Genomic DNA, 20,160 nt, shown 5'->3' on the forward strand with positions numbered 1-20,160 from the left:
TACTTTTCCACTGAGATCGTTCACATGCTTATCTTAAGGTTTCGTGCCAGCCTGGCATATTTTCTCTTTACTCCAAGGTCGATTTGCAGGTGCGGACAATGGAGGCTCTGAAAGTGAGCTAATTGGTATACAATGTTGCAACTCGCGTACCCATCTCCAAGGATAATGTATGCTTAAGTAAAAGCTTGAGAACTGTCGTTTTTGATTGGACAATTTGAAGCTAACCTATGAACCCTCCAATGGAGACCCTACTGGATTCGAACTGTTGTCTATAAAAACCAGGTGCACGAGAAGAAATTAGATCATTACGGCCATTATTGGACATCGCCCATGCCCGCCATTTTGCAGACTTCGTAGCTATTATGGCCCACTTTGCTGCGACGCCATTTTGAGAGACTTTGATGCTTTCTCTAATCGAGAGAAAGAGACTTTTAAATGATTCTGGCCCTAGAGACTTTAACTTTGATTTGATCCCTTTGCATGAAGTAGTAGTTTTACCTTGCCGCCGTGAGGCAATTGCCCCGTCCACCCCTGCCCCTTTGCCCCGTCCCATGCTGATCGAAACGGTACCCATGCTGATCGAGAAACGGTACCTGTGAGACGAAGACTTCCTTGTATGCTGATCGTAATTGGTAAATATGAAAGGAAATTGTACAATTGCATTGTGTTTCTTTTAGGTAACCGACTGCTGATTTTGATAAGATCCCTAGTTAGGAGTTTTCTAAATTAATGTTGCTAAATTGTTTTTGCATGAAGTCCCACATGCCAATGCTAATTTGAGGTTAGACGAGGATTCCTTTTGTCGCACGATGCAATTTGAGACCTTGCTATGCTGACCAATGTATGCAATAAGTTCATTACAGATTATAGTATTAGTGATTTGCATTGCTATTATCGAATGCCTTGTGATTCAAATGCTACATAGATTGCACTTGTTTCGCCGCTATGGACAGCTATTAATGTTCATTTATGTTTATCATTTGGTGTTGAGACACATCTATATTGTGCTAGCTTTGTTAATATAGGGAAATAAATTCACTAACTTTGCAATAAACTGGTGTGGTTATTCCTGGCTGAAAGGTCAGGGTTCGCCGAAATGTATTCTGGATTAATTGTTAAGTGTTATGTTGATCAAGGCATTGCTTATGTTCGTTATTGATTATTGATTTTAATGAAATTGATCGATTAGGAGTACGGAGAGTTCCCACTTAGTCAAAAGATTCATCGGCCTAAAGAGCGTCCGAACACAGGTAAATTATTACTACGGACCGCTCTATCACCCCCCATCCTCATCGACCATCCTGCAAAGGAAGAGACTAATAACTCAACTGTGTGACGTTATAGGCATTTTATAGGTGGCTATCATTTGATTCCTGTGGTGCGTAATTGCGCACAGGAAGACTAACTTTATTAAAACTTTGAAAAATCATAACTCAAAAAGTACTTAATGTAACTTAACCATCTTGGTCTTACAAATTATATAACAATCTGAAGTATTTTTATAAATTTGATCTCTAATTATTCATTGAATGTGTGTGGTGCATGATTGATACTGTGGGTACAACAAATGCTTAGCACATCTCCTGGATTAGCCTAACTGCTCAACCAGCTACCTCAAACATTGGAGCATTAGGTGATCTGATTTTTACCTCTGGAAACCAACGTGTGGTTGTCTGGACCCCCTGCACAGTGTGCCTAGTTTTGCACACTACATAGAGGGCCAACCTTTTACACTAATGAAGTGAAATCGTTGTCAAGACAGTGCTAACATGTATAAAAGTGACTAAATAATCAAGTAATACTATCTCTAAATCTACCACATCTGTTGCATAATTGGCTCTGTAGGAGGCAGAGCGAAGGATGGAACAGTTAAGGAGCTACTCTGGGAGACAGGATCAGTGTGTTTCCTCCTTAAGTATTATCTGTGTAACTGATATGCTTCATTCTGTCACCTCAGTGGATGATGAAGTAATGGTTAAGTAAGGATGCACAGGTAGGCCAGGTTTCTTTGATAGAAAAGCATCAATATTCTGAACGATAACGGTCTTTCATATTTGCCTCATGCTGCACTGCAGAATGAGTGTTCATGAGCTTTAGATAGTTTTTGTTGTCTTGGTATTGAGCAAAAGGAAGCATGCAGAAAGGTGAATAAAGCTCCTGGAATTGGTGGTGCAGATAAATAGTGGTTTGGGTGCTCATGTCAATGTTGGTGTTTGATTTGTGGTGCTGGTAGATACTTTGGGCCTCATTAGTAGTTCGGCTGACAGTTTTCACCATTGGTGGTGTCAAAAGACCGCCACACTCGTAATGAGGGCCTTTGTGATGAATTCCTCAAACAAGAGAGGCAGGCACCCTACCCTTGAAGGATTTCCAGATCCAAAAGGAAGAAATAGGATCCACTTGTCTTTATTCGCTTAGATTCTCATGCCCCGTTGAGGATCCCCTGGGACTCAGCAGAAAAAAGGAAAATGATGTAAACTTTCTTCTATGTAAAGATATTATGATTGACTGAGTTTATGATTTACTTCTACTTGCTCATTTGCTGGTTTGGGTAAAAGGTAACCGTGATGGTTCTGCATTAATGGAGCTGCAGTATTTGTGTGAAATGTCTTACGATTTCATCTGTGTCTAGAATGGCTTGCAAGAGACAGGAGTTCCATTTGGTGTCCTGATTGAACAGTAAGGGGTGTGAATTTCCTGAATGGCATGTATGGGATGTTCTTTCTACGTGCTCATTTGCTGGCAAGGGGTTTTAAGTTTCTTTGTTTAAAATACCTGGCAATGGCTGGCAATTTTCTTTTATATCCTGAATCTATTTCATTCATTGCAATATGTAAGAAAATTCTTCTTTATTCTGGTTTACTGTCGATTGATGCAAATCAAATTTCCTCCTGTTTCCTAACTGAAGAAAAACATACTCTCGGGGAATGGAAGCTCCTCCTGTGCCAACTCTCATTAGTGGGAGAAAGGAGTGGATGGTTGGGTTATGTCTAAAACTTCAGGTTCTGAATTGGCGGAGTCGCTGGAGTTAGTTTTATTTCTCATAGAGCTTCTTGTGGCAGGAAGTTCCTTCAGTGACTAGAGTGGCTTGCAAAAGGTGGGGATTTCATTTGGTATTCTGTTTGTTTGGCATAGGGAGTAGATGCCATTCTGTCTCCTGAATGGCTCCCATGCACGTTCCTTATATATATTGATGTGATGGTAAGGGGTGGCTATTTCTTTCTGAGTCCCGACTGGGAAGAAAGGCGGGCTTAGGTAACAAGACCTGTTCCCAGCTGTGCTGGCTCTGGATTGGTAGAGCTGGCTGTGTCTGTCTTCTTTTTTGCAAGGCCTCTGGCAGTGGGAATCTCTTTCCATGTCCAGATTGGCTAGTGGGGGTTAGGAATTTACCTTAATGTCCTCATTGTCTAGTCTGACCAGATTGTTGGTGAAAAGTGGGACTTGGCTTTCATGTGCTTACCTGTAGGAATATCCTTTGTGTCCTGTTTCGTGTCAATGAGTTGAAATTTGTATTGATTTACTGCTCAGGTGAGAGATTTTCATTCTGTGTCCTGACCGGCTAGAAATATATGTCTGAATGGCTAGAGAAGACTGTGACATTCTATCTGCGTACAACTTCACTGGTGAAGAGTGGTCTTCCGTATTTTCATTTCCTGATGTCCGCAAAGTGTAAGGTCAAGTTGCATGCCCAGCCTACTACGCTGATGAGTCTGCAGTGGTGGAATTTGCAATGTGTGATTTAGGATTTTTTTAAATGAGAATTCCAACTGCAGGTATGGTTTGTCTTGATTGGTCAGAGAGGGGCGGAATTTCCTTTTATGGCCTGATTTCCTGGCGAGCATACAGTTGTATTATTGGCTATCCAGAAATATTAGGGTGCCTGCGATTTGATGGCAATGTATTTCCTCTACTTTCTCAACTCTTGCAAGATGGGAGGACACGGGCAGTACATTGGTGGCTCTGTGTACATGCAGCCTAGTTGGCGCAGTGACGTCACCTTCCACCCTGGCAGGTGCATTTTCAATCGGCACACCGCGGCGAGCGTTACGGTGGTGTCTGATCCAAAACATACATTTATCGGCGACTGCCAACGCATACAAGTACATAGAGAAAATGTATTTGTAGAAAGTTGACTTTTCATTTAGTTTTATGAATCACATCAACACCCTTTTACCTGTGAAAATTAAATCTGAACATAGGGTTTGGTAATTAGGCGACGACTCTGTGCTCCCGCTGAGGCCATTTGCAGCTCATTTCACATGAGGCTGAAAATAAACATTACTGTGATTTCGGCGAGCGATCCCGCGTTAGAAGTGGGAGTCCACAGACTCTGGCACGAGACCACAGCAGCAATCAATCCGAGCGACGACGTGAGTCATTAGGTGGAGGTGGACGGCTGATTACATCAACAAGAGAAACACGTGGGAAAGAAGCGTTCACGACAGAACTCACATCTAACTCATAAAAATACCCAGACAAGGGGATTATGTACTTTGGCAGACTCAGCCGTTTTGTCTACGTTTGGGATGGGTTAACCCATAAGGTAACTGTAATAGATGGAGCGTTTTAACTTCTCAGGGAGTCTCTGTCAAGAACACTTGCAGCTGGCAGCAGAAGACGAAGGGATAGATCAAACAGCTAATTTTACTGCAATTATTTATAATACTGAAAAGTTACTTAAGATATTGTAGTTTTACAACTGGGAGTGACGTATACGGTGTGTCTCCTTCGACTGGATTTCTGCACTTGCCAGATGTGTGGGCATTTACGGAAGTACATCCGGGCCGAGATTTACCATGATTTTGAACTGGGGTTGCGTCACTTTAGTGGCACATCCCTGATGATGTCATTTTTTATATTTACTAAGCCACGCAAAGCCAATTTGCGTGGTTTAGTGAATACAAAGAGCCTGATTACGAGTTTGGTGGTCTGAGCATTGCCATGGCGGCGGTCCGACCGCCCTCAGCTTGGCAGTCAGACCGCTGTATTACGATGTTGGTGGGCATTTAGGGCAAAGAATGCAGCGGCCCCGCAGGCACTACCAGACAGCACAGACCACTTCTGTGACGAGGTTGGACAAACAGGCTAGGGGAGCCTGTGTTTCTGACAGACTCATTATGATGTTGCACACCGCCAATGTGACTGTGGCGGTCCAACCACAATGTCCCAGCAGTCGGACACGGAGAGCTTAAAGGAAGGAACTCACCAGCAGGCAGTGTTACACGTTCTGTGCCGTCATGGAGCCCATCACACACGTTTTGCTGCTGCTCGTCGAAGGTGGACAAAATCCACGCCACCATGGAAGCAACCAATGGTAAGTACACACACACCCACACGTCTCATTAAGCTCACCAACAGATTGTTGTGGCGTCATCCACATGATATGGGACTCATGCTACGGGCACCAAGTACATATGTCATTGTGTACACACAACAAATGACACATTCACAGCCAGTAAATGCCGCCTTTGGGCAGGTCACTGACACTGCCCCGCAACACTACGCAAAAACACACGTTTGACCATCTCAGGCAAAGGGGCAGTGAAGTATACAAAACATTGTGTCACACAACAGTAAAAACACAGCAACATCACATCTACCAATCTTATACCCTCACACCTCACACATGCCATGGACTTTCATCAGATTGAACACACATATGTATGGACGTGTCAGAGAACACAAACACTCCTCTCATGAAACAGGCCTGAAAAGGACCCACACATCACCCACATTACAACACAATGGAAGGACAATGGGATGCACAATAGTTTGAGTGGCAAATCTACAAATCTCACTATGCAAACAATACCTGCCCAATATGGATGGGGTATCAGGAACACTCAGGAAAGGCTGCTGCACTGGGACACATTACACTTTCAACACGCCCCTTAAACAACATTTGCACAGGAACTGGCTCTTCAAGCATCTCATGGACAAACAAAAGTACAGCCAAGTGACATGCCTATCTGCAGAATGTGGAAGTCAAGAAACCACATACAGCTGCAACAGCATGGGTCATATATCTAGATGAAGTATCTGCAAGGTACACGCATCAAAAATGGACACTTGCACAGTCAAATAGAAAGGAAGCAAGCACAATTGAACATCTTCCATGTCTTGACAAACAAAACTCGAGCTTCCACACATGAGACAAATGTACAATGCATATTGGGGGACAAGTCTAACACCATACATGCTGATATTGGACAACACAAGATTAAATACTTACCATACCAAAGAGAACACAATGCAAAAACACTACAATTGCATTAACAAACACATATCCATACAGTCAACATCTACCCTTGTCCTAGGTGACACCAGCACTACCCACAAAGTCAGATTTTGCGAACAACAGCAAATGGATCAGCAATCAGGGTGAAACACACACAGCTGTAGGCACACAACACAAGTTACCCAGGAACAACATAAAGGTGGAAAAGTAATTGTAGGACAAATGTGTTCCCAAAAAAACAACCACTTGGGTTTAGTCATTGGAAAATCTTCAGAACAAAAGCCATTGGCCAGTCCAATTAATGTCCATGCATGTTACTCTGCCCAAATTTGACTCCAGTCACTGCCAGGGAACCTCAACAGGAAGGGGCATCAAGTGTGCAGGCAGGAACCTTAGGGATTATCCTTGAGTGGGATAGGGTCGGATTTGGGATGGGCAAGTTACAAGAACTAAATTCATTGATAACGATGGTACAAAAAAATCAATGCAATGACTTCACTATTTGTTTCTGTAAGGAGGTAGTAGATTGTCTAGTACAACTGCCAGCAACCCTCGAAGGAATCCTGAAAGAGACTCGCCCCCATGCAACAAGGAGGAGGCGGAGGCCTCCCTGCCCCTCGGTTTGCCTGTCACTACCCAAGTTCTAGCGATCTCGGAGGTGAATCAGCATAGCCTGCCCAGATCCCCAGCTAGAAGAACATGTAACAAAGAGGGAAGTGTCACTAGATCAAAAGCCTCAACTAGCCAAAAAAGCACCTTGGATCACCCTGTTCAATTGGCAGGTCTTAGGGAATTGGAAGGGCATCTCTGCCAACATTTGACAAAGAGAGAGCGGAAACGTGCAAGGAAAGGTAGGAAAAACACCCAGGTGCCCCCCAGAGACAGCACAGAAGTATTAACCTGTAACATACAGGACGATGACATGGGGATAATTTTCCCAGGCCCTTCACAAAAGGCAATATGTCCCTGGAGGCCTTCGCCTCCTGCCCCGGCAATGGAAGGGCCAGAATTAGGAGGTACTGCTAGGCCCCTTTAGGATCGGCAAGCAATCGTTTTAGCACGGGCTTTAGAGAGTAACCAGGAAGAGAACAGGCGTCCCGTGGGCTGGCATGTAGAGATGGCACCCAGGTTAGGAGGGGTGGACTCCACAGCATGGAACCGCCTCCCAAGGACAGATCGAGCAGGAACTCCCACAGATCAATTAAGCCTTGTGAATAATTCAAAGCAGCCCATGCTGGCCCAAGGTCTCCAGTTGGTATGGATCCCAGAATATAAGTCTAGAGGTCCCCAAGATATGCTTAACCGCTCTACTGTTCTCAAACTAATAAATGCTCTTCCGGACCTGGATTTTGTAGTCTCAGATGACATTGCCACTATAAATTTCCTACAAGCTGGGAACAAAATATTCATGGCCGTCTGATTTTCATTAATGCTTATGTCAATCCTAAAAAGAAAAAGATAGAAGCTTATAAACTCCTAGATCATCTGCTCATCTATTTCACTCATCAAGTGAGGATCATGTGCAAATAGCGGTCCCATTGCCCATCCAAAATTTGCCTCCCAGAGAAAGAAAGATAAAATCGGTGATAAGTTAATTTCGAGTTGTGAGTTAGAAGGCCTTTTTGCACTGAACGGGCGGCTGCCGTCGGATACTGCGCCTGCTTGGACAAGAGCCTCGGAAAAGGTGGTTTCATACCTAGACTATATCCTGGTAAATGCTCCCTTATTTAAATTAGTGAGTGATTTTAGAAATCAATATCACCCAGGAAGCGACCATAATCCCCAAATAGTCACAGTTCGGAGCAAAACATGAATCCAGGAAGAAAGAAATCTCCTCACGGGGGAGCTCCGCTCTGAAAACTTAAAGAGCCTGAAATGGAGTTCTCATTCGGTCAAAAGCACAAGTGAAGGAAGCAGTCGAGTTCCTGGAAAACATGGCCAACAAATCTTTAAATGCAGTTGCCATATGGGAATCATTCTCAAAAAATCTTATCAACCAATCCTAGGTGAAGGGTAGGTCTAGGGTTGCATATTTGGGACACAATAAAAGCATATTTATGCCACAAGCAGAACGGCTGAGGAAATCAGTGGTGAATAGACTCTTGAGAGAACTGCGGAAACATCCAGAAGATGGATCATTCCCAAAATCCTTACCGAAGGAAAGGAAACTTCTAAAAAGGGACATTTGGCTCTTTAAAAAATCAAAACAGGAAACGCTATGAGCAAAATTATATCAATGCTCGGCATCTGCTAATTGTAGACGCTTCTGGAGATTGGTCAACAACATTGAAAAAGGCGCCAGGGCGGCCAATAATGCAGATATCAATGAGGAGTCATGGGTGGGATACTTGAAATCCCACTTTAAGGAATCATCCTCGGCAGATGCTTGTCCAGCTCAAGGGGAGAGGGGCCCTGCAGGGTCTGAGGTCCAGGAGTGCATCATGTTTACCCCACTTAAAATAACCAAGATAATAGGAAAGTCATGCCCAGACTGTGCACCTGGCCCCAGTGGACTACCAAAGGCCCTGTTTAAACAAGTTACAACAAGATGGGTGGCTTTCTTTACTGTAATGTTTAATTATATCTTGGCAACAGGTACAGTTCCGGACAGCTGGAAGGGCTCAATAATTCATCTTATTTACAAGGGAGGGAAAGCCTCCCTCCCATCTTACTTGTCTAATTCCCCATTTGGATTTGGACCTCAAATACCTCTCCATAGGAATTTTGCAGTACTTAGAATGGTGGGCCCCTTATAATGGCATGCTCCCCATTAATCAAACATGTTTTAATAAGAAGCAGGGCATTTTAACCAACCTCATGGCACTGCGTTTAATAATTATTAGAGCAAAGGGTACAGGGACACCTCTCTATATGTGTTTTGTAGACTTTAAAGCCGCATTACATTGTGTTCCTCAAGACAAACTGTGGGCAAAATTACAGCAGTGGGGGCTGCCGGCAATCTTACTGAACGCCATTAAAATGCTCTACTCTAACACCTGGGTAAAAATCAAACTTGGGGATGGTTCTTATCTATCCAGGTCCACCAGGACCACAACTAGCCTGAAGCAGAGCTGTATCTTAGCTCCACTTCATTTCAACCTATATATAGCAGACCTATCTCCAGTTTTAAACAACCAGCAAGCCCATCCCACTACTGTTGGCAGTCCCCAAATATCTAATCTACTTTATGCAGGTGACCTGTTGTTATTTAGCAACTCTAGAGTAGGTTTACATAAACTTCTGAACAGTTTAGGAGGATGTGCGCAGGCCAATGATTTGGAAATAAATCAAGGAAAAAAGAAAAAAATCCCCCTCAACCACCGCAAACCCACTTTACATCGGAAGTGGTATCTGAACGGGCATCATTTTGAGGAAGTGGCAACATACACATATCTGGGGGTCAAGATTGACTCAAAAGGGACATTGGCAGACCATAGAGAAGTAATCAGGGATAAGGCCCAAGCTTTAAATTGTGCTTTTGGAAACCTAGCAAAATCAATCCTTGGGCGCCCTCCTAAGCCGATGACCATGGTTATGAGAGCCAAATTACTACCAACACTTTCTTATGGTACAGAAATAATGAGGGGGCGGAAGAGGCCTTGTTGGATAAGTTACTAGTTAAATTGTATAAACAAGTCTTTCAGCTACCTAGATCGGTTTAGATTTAGAATTCTCCTTAGTAAAGCAATCACTGGCCAGGCCATCAGCATTTATCAAGGGTTGCGATAAATTACGTCTTGCCACTAAGGGAACCCTAGCCAATTTAGTCTGGCAGGAAATCAATCTTTAGAGGGGTAACAGTAGCTTCAAGGAGCATTTGGAAAAAAGCATAGCACCGCTGTAGCTGGGTGATTTATAGGGTAATACAATGCTGACCCTAGCCTTTAGGAAAGCAGTAACTAAGTACGTTAAAATTCTAAGCTGGCTAGAAGATATGGAAGAGCTATCCAAATTTCACACGGATGGTTGGTTCTAAATTTATATAAACTACGTATGGAATCAACCATCCTGTCTACTCCTCTATCCCTGAAATTTAAACAGAGTCTTTTACGGCTAAGACTGGGAGTTCTTCCAACCCTTGATTTCCTGCCTAAATAGAAAAAGGATGATGAGACACAATCTCAGGATTGTAGGCTATTCTATCAGACTAGGGAGACGCTGACCCATGTGGTCTGTATATGTCCAGTCCTTCAAAGCCAGAGAAGGGAACTACTGAGAAGGGAATTTAATGCTCAAGGAATCTGATCCTGTAGGCCGGGGGTCATGTCAGCAATTGACCCAAGCATTGAAATGTTAAAGATTAGATTAGTTCCGTTCCTGAGAATCTTTGCCTCTCTGGTTGCCTCTCCCAGCTCCTTTTAACGAAGGAATAGGGGCTGTTTTGACAAATATTTTCATCTTAGTGTTCAAGGCCAAGGGAATAGGGTGTGTTTTCTTGCCCAGCAAACCTCTTCTATGTCAAGGTATGCAAGGGTTACACATACTTTTAAGATGAAATTAGTTAAAGTGGGGAACTCAACCCACCTAACACCTGCCCCCGGGCCTTTAGGTAGTTTGAAACAACCAAGCGAGGGCTAGGCTGTATTTTTAATCAATACTTTCTCGGGGTATCTGGGCTTTTATCATGATTGTGCTATTTTACAATGGTGATTTATTGTTTTAATGTTGGGTGCCGATTGTTATCTTTGTATTGCACCTTATTAATGTCAGCATAACAGCCTTGCTTGCTAATGGTGAGGATCTAAAGACTGTATGGGTGGGTTATTGGGCTAGAATATGTAGGGCACTGATAAATATGCCTGTCCCCTCTGGACGAAATACGATATGTAATGATGAGATGGATAGGTATATCTCTGCCTATGAACTACTCTCAGGTTTTAGGCGTTTTTATTATGAGGTATTTTCAACATGATTGTGTTTTATCATCTTAGTACGTTTATGTCTATTTGACACCTTTGCACTCGCACCTTTCTTAGAATGAGAATTTTGTATGTGAATTGCGAGGACCTAAAGCGGGTTATGGGAGAAGGGGTAAGAACATCTTCGGTATTGTTAACATGGTCTATCTTTTTTTATGTTTTATGGTTTTCATTAACTTAGAAAGTATTCTTTTTCATCATTTCACTGGAATAATTAACCAAACTAAGCTTTTCTTCTTCTTTGCACAAGATCAGTCTGTCAGTCCAAGAATGCATTTTTTAAGGTCAGGAGTTTACAGCAACATGGCACCAACACAGTCATTTTGACATGAAGGGGTTGGGGTCCCTTATTGATTACTGTTGCCCATTTCCATTGAAGCCAAAGATACAATCATGCTTATTTATGGGGACCATTCCTTACCACTATTGTAGGGTGCACATTTCACAGATGGTTCTGAGCCTTAGCTAGTCCTTTTGTGGCAAAACAAGGAAGATAACTGGGACCATTGATTTAAGGTGTCTGCCTCCACATGCTTCTTGGTGGCCACTCAATTGAAACTTCTCAAGAAAGCACAAAATGTTGGGTGCAATGTCTATACATAAATAATTTGGAATTTGTGAACTCAGAGATTGCTCAAGCAACCACCTCTTCTGAGATGATTTTCTATCTTTATTTTATGGAGAATGAGGCAAGCACTTCTTTTCTAGTATAAGACCCTGATTACACATTTCAGTTTAGGATATGATTTTTCCATTTTGGTTACAATTAAATCTAATGACTTTGTGTATACTGACATTATAGTGGAAATTACATTTGAGAAGAAGGTAATCAAGATGTTTCAGAAAATAATTTTTTGTCCTTATTGCACTATCAATTTCTCTGAAAATTGTCCCCTCACCTTAGGAAAAAGACACACCAAGATAACTCTCAGGCTGACTCCACCAGCTTAGCTAAAACAGGTTTTTAAAGGTAAGCGTTGGACAAATTATCTTTTGATTTAGGATTTCCAAACCCTCCCTAACTATGTGGATCACATGCCATGTCTACTTGAGAAACACAGGCAACTTATTTGTATAGCTCCTCAATGGATGGAGGATCTGGAGATTTCCATTTCCTACATATCTCTCACCTGGCAAGTAAAACTAAATAAAAGATACGCCTCACCTTACTGTCACTCTTAGCAATGTCAGTCTCGGGATCCATACCAAAGAACACCAAATGAGGACTTACCTTAACTTGATACCAAATTATTTCACTCATAGTCTTACTCACAGCATTCCAGTATGATGACAATATCGGACAGTCCATAAACATGTATGAGTCATTCGTTTGCTGTGATTCACATTTCAGACAGCAGGGGGTCTTGCCTTCCATTTTTGACAATTTGCTTGGAGTCCAATAAGCTGTATGAGTGGTAAAAAAATGATTCTTCTTGAGGACTGCAGATTTTACTACAGGGTACAGAGTACTGATGGACACTTGCCACAACCGGTCTATATCTGCCTCTGGAATATCCTCCTTCCGGACAGAATATGGTGTGGTGCGTTGTTTATCATCAGCCTCAAGGAGGTCCCAGTACCATCTCACCACTTCATTTTTTTAAATTTCAGTGCCCTCCAATTTGCTTTCCCATCTCCCACCCCCCATCCAAGCCTGTGATACCCACCAGGAGTGCAACTGATAATATGTAAACCTCGAAACCAAACCCCCAGTGAGTGATGTCATTTCAGCCTATCCAATTAAGCTTAAACCATCTCGCAAATCTCTCCAGTGATTTAAACCTGCTTGTTTCAAATACTGACTCAATGCATCATTAAAACATTTGGGTGTCTCAGGAGAGTCCCAAATTAAGGCAAAGGTTGCATAATATGTAATATGGAGGATTCTCCTAATACTCATCCAAGCATTTAGTGCTGCAACAAGTGCTTTCAGTCGGCCTCACTTAAAGTGTTTAGGATCCCCAAATGTATACAAGAAGTGCTGGCAACCTATACCATCTAACATGGCAGCATATAATCTGCCCTTCGATGAATTATCTGGCTCATTTGTTAACAAGCAGATGTTTTTGAGCTGGAAGGCATGGCTATAAATCAGGGAATCAGGCAGGGCCAGCCCTCTTGTCATCAGCTTTCTCATGAGTTTTTTCCAGGAAAGTCCAAAAAACTTAGATGCCCAAATGTAGCTGCGGAATATACCCTGGATCTTACTGATATACCTTTATGAGAAGGTGAGGCCTATAGTATCAAATAAAAATTTGATTCTAGGTAAGATAATCATTTTCACCAAGTTCACTTCCCCATAAATTGTTAAAGGAAGGTTATTTCATTTCTGCAGGTGCTTGCCTATCTCTCCACACACTATCCTCATTTGATTTTTGGTATGTTGGATAACACTCTTCTTCTCCCACAGTATTATCTCAGTTTTGTGCTCATTTAATTTTTACCCTGAGATCTCACCAAACCCCCCTTCGTGCTTCACAGCCCTAGATATTGAAGAAATAGGGTTGCTGGTATAAAGCAGAATGTCATCTACGTATATAGTCTATTTGACTTCAAAACTCAGGCATGCTGAATGGAAAAATGGAGGGATCTCATGTAATCTGCTGCACAAAACACTCTACATTAAGGTTAAATGAAAGCGCCAAGAGAGGGCATCCTTGACTAGTACCTCTTGTTATATTAAAGCTATCTGACAATACCTCATTTACTAAAACCTATGCAGGGGATGATTGATATAAACTTTGGTCATTTCTAACCATCTTGTTGCTAAATCCAAATTTTGCAAGGACCTTTCAGAGGTAGCTCCAATTGACCTTATCAAACGCCTTTGCGATGTGTAAGGCAGCCACTGGAAGCATGCTGGAAGACAGCCATATCTATAATGCTGATTAAAAGATGAGTCAACTCATTTAAATGCCGCCAAGGAGTAAACTCTCTCTGGTCTGAATGTATGATTGCCCTGATTACTCTTGCTATTCTGCTTGCCAATATACATGTAAAAATCTTGTAAACTGAATTCAATAGAGGTATTGGCCTGCAGGATTCAGCAGTAGTGGAATCTTTTACTGGTTTGAAAACCAACACAGTTGGGGCCTCTGACCAAGAGGATGAGGCCTCTACTCCCTGAAGAAGGATGTTATTAAACAAAGCCTTCAGCGGTTGCACCAGGGCCTCTACCAGGGTTTTATATAATTCAGCTGTAATCTTGGGTCCAGCTGCCTGAGCACATTTTTGATTCATAATTTGACTTTGCACTTCTTTGGAGAGCTCCTTGTTAAGGGTTTTAACCTGTACTGTAGTAAATACTGGAAAATACTTGCCTACTAGCCAGTTCTTAATTCTCTCACTATCTGAATATACATCTTCTCTATATACCCTGCTAATATATCTTAAAGTGTCACCTTTGATCTCTTTGTTGGGGCCAAGAGCCTTTCTGGTGTCTGCTTCAACTAGTGTGCTGATAGCATCTCTAGTTCTATTCATTTTTTGTTTTCCATGCTAAGAGAGAGCTGCAGTGCTCACCATATGCAAAATGCTGTAGCTTGCTAGTTCTCCAGTTATCTTGTCTTTTCTTTGCTAGGCTGACTTGAGCCCCCTCTAGTTAACCACAGAGAACATAGAGTTTAGATGGATCAATTATTGTGGTGTCTTGTAATTCTGTCTCATTCCTCATGATTTTATCCTTTAAAAAAAACCTTTTCTTTTACCCAATATTCCAAATTCTGCCTAGCTTCCGCCAATTGATAACTGTACACCGCCATATTTGGTCCTTTCAGAGCAAGTGATGTGAGGATTCCACCCGGTTTTCTCCTAAGTCCCTGGTCCAATAGGCAAGGCACATCAGTACAAAACACTTGACATGTCAATACAAAAACTCTCTTCTACTGTGTGACACATGGCTGAACCCTAATTTTCAGGGGGAGCAATCAGAACCTCATTCAATATATTGACAATAGGGCAAGCAGGAATATGCCTTGAACTCACCCCCTTGTGGCTGCTGTGCTGCCCTCAAACACCCATCAAGCTCTGGATAGGCCACCGCCAGAATGTGAGCCATTAGGGCGGTCATGGTATGATGAGCAAGCCCCCATGTTGGGAGGACAGCCATGATCTACTTGGCCAGCATCTCAGGTCCTCCACCTCTTTCTGCAGTGGGTGCTCTGCCAACTGTGGACCTCCAGGGGTTGTACCTTCTTTGCAATGGCTTTTCATGTTCCTTTCTTTTGATGGGCTTTGACCTGCATGGATGCAGAAGACACATCAAGAGATAATGATCACAAGTTTCATCGCAAATGGTTCAGTCACATACACGTTAGTTACAACAAGCTAGAACTTTCTCATTTAGTCAGTACTCCCCAAGTGTCACACATACAAGCCAATAAGTACAAGAACATGACTACAAACATACATTTCCCAATCTGCAGACCAACCCACCTCCCTGCTCAGGCCCTACAATGACTAGGCAGTCTTATTGAATCTTATGGGACATGAGATAGCAACCTGACTAAGATGTGAGCCACTATGAGACACATCACACCTCTGTGGGTTCTAAAAGGTAGACTCCTTAGGCATGAATGGACCCACACATTCACAATGACTCTGCATACAGTCCCTTCAAGTTACTGGCAGAGTACAAACTCAAACATCACACATGGGTAACAATGAAGAGACTGGAACACTGTCTGCACTGTGGAAATGTCAGTTATGCAATGAGCCTACAAAGGACAAATATGACCAGTATGAAGGTGTCAACAGGGCTGTGGGAGGAAGGGACCTGTCAGGAGTCAGAGACACACATTGACAATGATGCTATGTGCATATCTGTCACAGATCAGTAACCCACCCAGTACCCACTCCCAATCTGATCAAAGGAACGAGGCATTCTGGGAAAGTTTTTACACCAGAGCCTCATATTGGTCACATGACAGGATCTGCTGGGGTAGAGGTAGCGGGCACAGTGCCACAGTTGCATAGCCACAGTGACTGCACCCCAACCTAGAGTAGGACCCATACTGGGAGATACATATGACAGGCCATGGTCTCTGCAGGCTGATCAGTCTGAACCTACATGACACTCCATTTCAAACACTTCCATGCTGACAGTCCATGATGTAGCCAACACCTAATTGGTTTGTGCTATTTGTGGCAACTTGGAGGGCAGAGAGAGTGATGACATGCCAACAGTCTAGCAAGGGCAAATGTGTGAAGAAATGTATGTGGCAAGATGTATACTCAGATCATGCTGTCATGCTCATACATGTTGTCCCACATATATATCATTTATGAGAAAGGAGATGTCAGTGGATGGCTGTAAAGTCTCCTCGCCTAGTTATGTGCATGTAACACATGGTGGATCAGGAAACACAATAAACACACACACCACAATGTCAATGAACTCAGCATGTGGCACTGGCAACCAATACATGCACATTGACTCTTCCATTGATGCCACAAAGACTGCACCTATAGGCACATGAGTATTTGTTCTGCCCACAAGGGCACATTCTAGCCTGTGAGGAGAGAAAGGATGATGAAGTACAGAGAAAACTGTGCACATGAGGCACTTACCTGCTCCTCTGTTGCACCATACAGCTGTTCATACAGGGGAAGGACCTCAGTCACTAGCCTCTCCAATGTCTCTGGTGAGAAGGCAGGGGCCCTATCACCATCTGTATCTGGCAATCTTGCTCCTAGACGCGGTACACAGCAGATCGGTAGTGAAGGTGTTGCTGGCAGCAGTGTCAGGAGTCAATGAGGGAATTTGCAGAACATAGGGGTCATGTCCACCACATGGTCCTCACTGCCGGCGGGCACAGCCATTGGCCCGCAACAGCCCCTGGCAGCAACGTTAGCCTATGGCTGTGTTCGCCATGGTTGCAACCTCCATGATGACTTCGGGCAGCAGTCACGGGCAGTACCAAATGTCCAGTGGAGTAGGTCAGGCAAGTGCCATTTTAGTGGCATGAAATGCACCATTGGTTTTTTAACACTGTGTCACACCGCAGAAAATGTTGTTTTGTGCACAAAAACCTGATCATCTTGTCTTGTCATGTAGGTCCTACTACTCACACACCTTTGTAGTATGTTGCAGGGTACAGATGTCAATTTACAGTGGGGCACAGTCTACCCCTGTCAAAGGTCACTTTTGTGCTTGGGACATCCAGTCGCATTCCGAGTGACATTTGTGATGCGCATTTTTGGTTTAGGTCCAGACATGTGATGTGTACATATGTGTGGCAAACCAAGGAAGTACATGTGAACTTTGTGTCATTAGCAGCTGTGATGTGTACTGTTTGCCATGCCCATCTCTTCTAAGTTGGCTTGTCACATGTTAACCTTATCAGGCATTATGTATGTTGCTGTAGACACAATGACTAATGCCAGAACTCATTTCCCGTCATACATAGGTACCAAGGGAGAGGGAGAATGCAACAACTACAGGTCTACCATCCACTGCCAGACCTTTCTGCCATGGAAGAAAGACACATCATCCTCCTGTATTGTCTGAATCAGCAAACAATAGTGGATCTATGTCATCAGTTGGAGCCAGCTCTGATGCTAGCTATTATAATCCAAACAGCATACCACCCATTGTACAAGTCATGTCAGTGTTGCACTTCCCATTCACAGGGTCCTTCCAAAATACAGTGGCCCAAACTGGTGGTATGTCCTAATCTATGTTCAGTCTGGTATTGCAGGAGGTCCTCTCAGCAATGTTGAAACACCTGGACAACTACACCCATTTTCCCGATGTGGGGGTTTAGCCCATGTGAAGGATGACTTTTATAGTTTTGCACACATCCTACTAGTGGTGGGGGTTATTAATAGCACACATGTTGACTTGGTTGCACCGAGTGTCAATGAACAAGTTTACTGCAATAGAAAGAACTTTGATTCCATCAACGTCCAAGTTGTATTTTGGCAGACCTACACATTTCACAAGTGGGTGCCCAATTTCTGGTTCAGTCCATGATGCCTTCATTATGTGGAACAGCACGATCCCCCAGCTGATGTCACAATTGTACCCAGAGAGGGCCTGGCTGGTTGGTAAGTCACATCTGTCCTGTTTGTGTGTGTGCAATGTCTGGTGAGAAAGTTCTGATAAGAGGGACTCATTGTTGCACATATGTTCCATTCCTTGACAGGAGAGTCAGCTTATCCAAACCATCCTTGGTTGTTGACGCTGCTGAGGAATCCAACTATGTGAGGGGAAATCCGCTTCAATGAGGCCCATGTAAGAACAAGGCGGGTAATGGAGTGGACTTTTGGGCTCCTGAAGGCACTATTTAGGTGTCTGGACTGGACTGGTGGAGTCCTCCTCTACTCACCCAAGAAAGTGTGTAAGATCATTGTAGCCTGCTGCATGCTCCACAAAATTGCCCTGAGGAGGAACATCCCATACATCCCAGAGAAGGGTCAGCCTGCAGTGCCACCGGGTGAGACTCCTGAAATGCCAAGTGTGGATGACAGTGGTGAAGAGGAAGGAGTTGACTTGTGGGAAGATCTCATCAATACTTACTTTTCACGAGTGTAAGTATGCCATATGATGTAATGACCGTGACTGTACAAAGGACTGTAGTTGTCAGAATGTGTGGAGTAGAGTGCTTTGACTTAACACTGGGGAGCCAATGCTCAGTTACATTCAGTCAAAGGGTGCTTGAATAGTTAACCTCTGACATAGACCCACCTTGATGTAGCTGCTTTATTTGCTTTAGTCTCATTGCAATGTAACTTCATTTCCATATGCTTACTATGTGATTTGTATAACGGGTATGTTTTCAAATCTATGCTCCTTGTTTTTTCTTTGTACAGGCACCTTCACCCTGACATCCTCATGTAGGCATTTCAGAGTGGTGACACTGGCAGGTATCTGATGCTGTTCCGTAATAGGAAGTGTACAAGGACAAGGATTGTTCCAGGGAATGAGGGTCACAGATTTGCGGTGTATTAGACATGTGCCAAGCTAGCTTGGACAGTGTGTGGGTGGAAGGACTGAAGTTCACATTGTACTTGTATAGTGTGCTGCAGTGGACCAATTGCTTCATGTGTGTGATCATGTGGCCATGAAATATGTTGTCATCAAGTGCAAATGAGCCATTCACCCTTCACATAGGCTAAACACTCTTCTTGTATGATCTGTATGTAGCTGTAGCTATTTTGCATCATTGCAGGCCACAGTGCCTGTGCCACAACACTGACCTATTTGTGTGTCACACCAAGAGATGCATGGTCATTGGATTATGATGGGTCTGTGATCAAGGACTTTTGTACTTCCATCTGTCTATATCTTGATGTATGTGATGTTGGATTACTTGGTTTTAGTATGTGATAAGGCTCACGCTGGTGACACCATTCACTTCTCTGTTTGCCTATTCTACAGGGCAATGTCTGACAAGGCCCTTCCTTCTGTGGTCTGGGGGATTGTACGTTCATATTTCTACCTTGGCACAATATGAGTCAGCCATTCTTGGCTATGACATATGGATAGCCTATGTGCTGTATAGTGAAATAAAACGTTGGGTGTGAGCAGACACTTTTGCCAATGTGTTTGTGTGTGTTGGTTGTAATCCTTAGCAGCACACTGTACCTGTAACACATCCCTCCTTGCACTAGTATCTTGCATCTTTATCATTAGCTTCACATGGTCTTACATCTCTACATAGCAACAACTGAAAGAGAAGCAAACAGACACAAACATTGTGAGGTGGTATTTATTGTGAATTTGTGCATAGAATAAAAATAAGGGACATGACGGAACAGAATAGTGAAGGGTTTAGTCATGGTAGATGAAATCATTGTGTTAAATGCCACACCATTGGAAGTCCAAAGTCCAGTGTACTACTTTCACAGGAAATGGAAGTTGGTTGAAGGACAGTCAACAGAGTGAATATGTGGCACACAAAGGAATTCCTTCAAAAAGAGGTCAGTTGCTGGCAGTGGTTGGTGTCTGTCCATCTGCACCTCCTTGATTCTTAGCTGGACGTCCCCGCTTGTGTTGGAGGG

This window comes from Pleurodeles waltl, chromosome 8 (assembly GCF_031143425.1).
Source record: "Pleurodeles waltl isolate 20211129_DDA chromosome 8, aPleWal1.hap1.20221129, whole genome shotgun sequence".
Taxonomy (NCBI): domain Eukaryota; kingdom Metazoa; phylum Chordata; class Amphibia; order Caudata; family Salamandridae; genus Pleurodeles; species Pleurodeles waltl.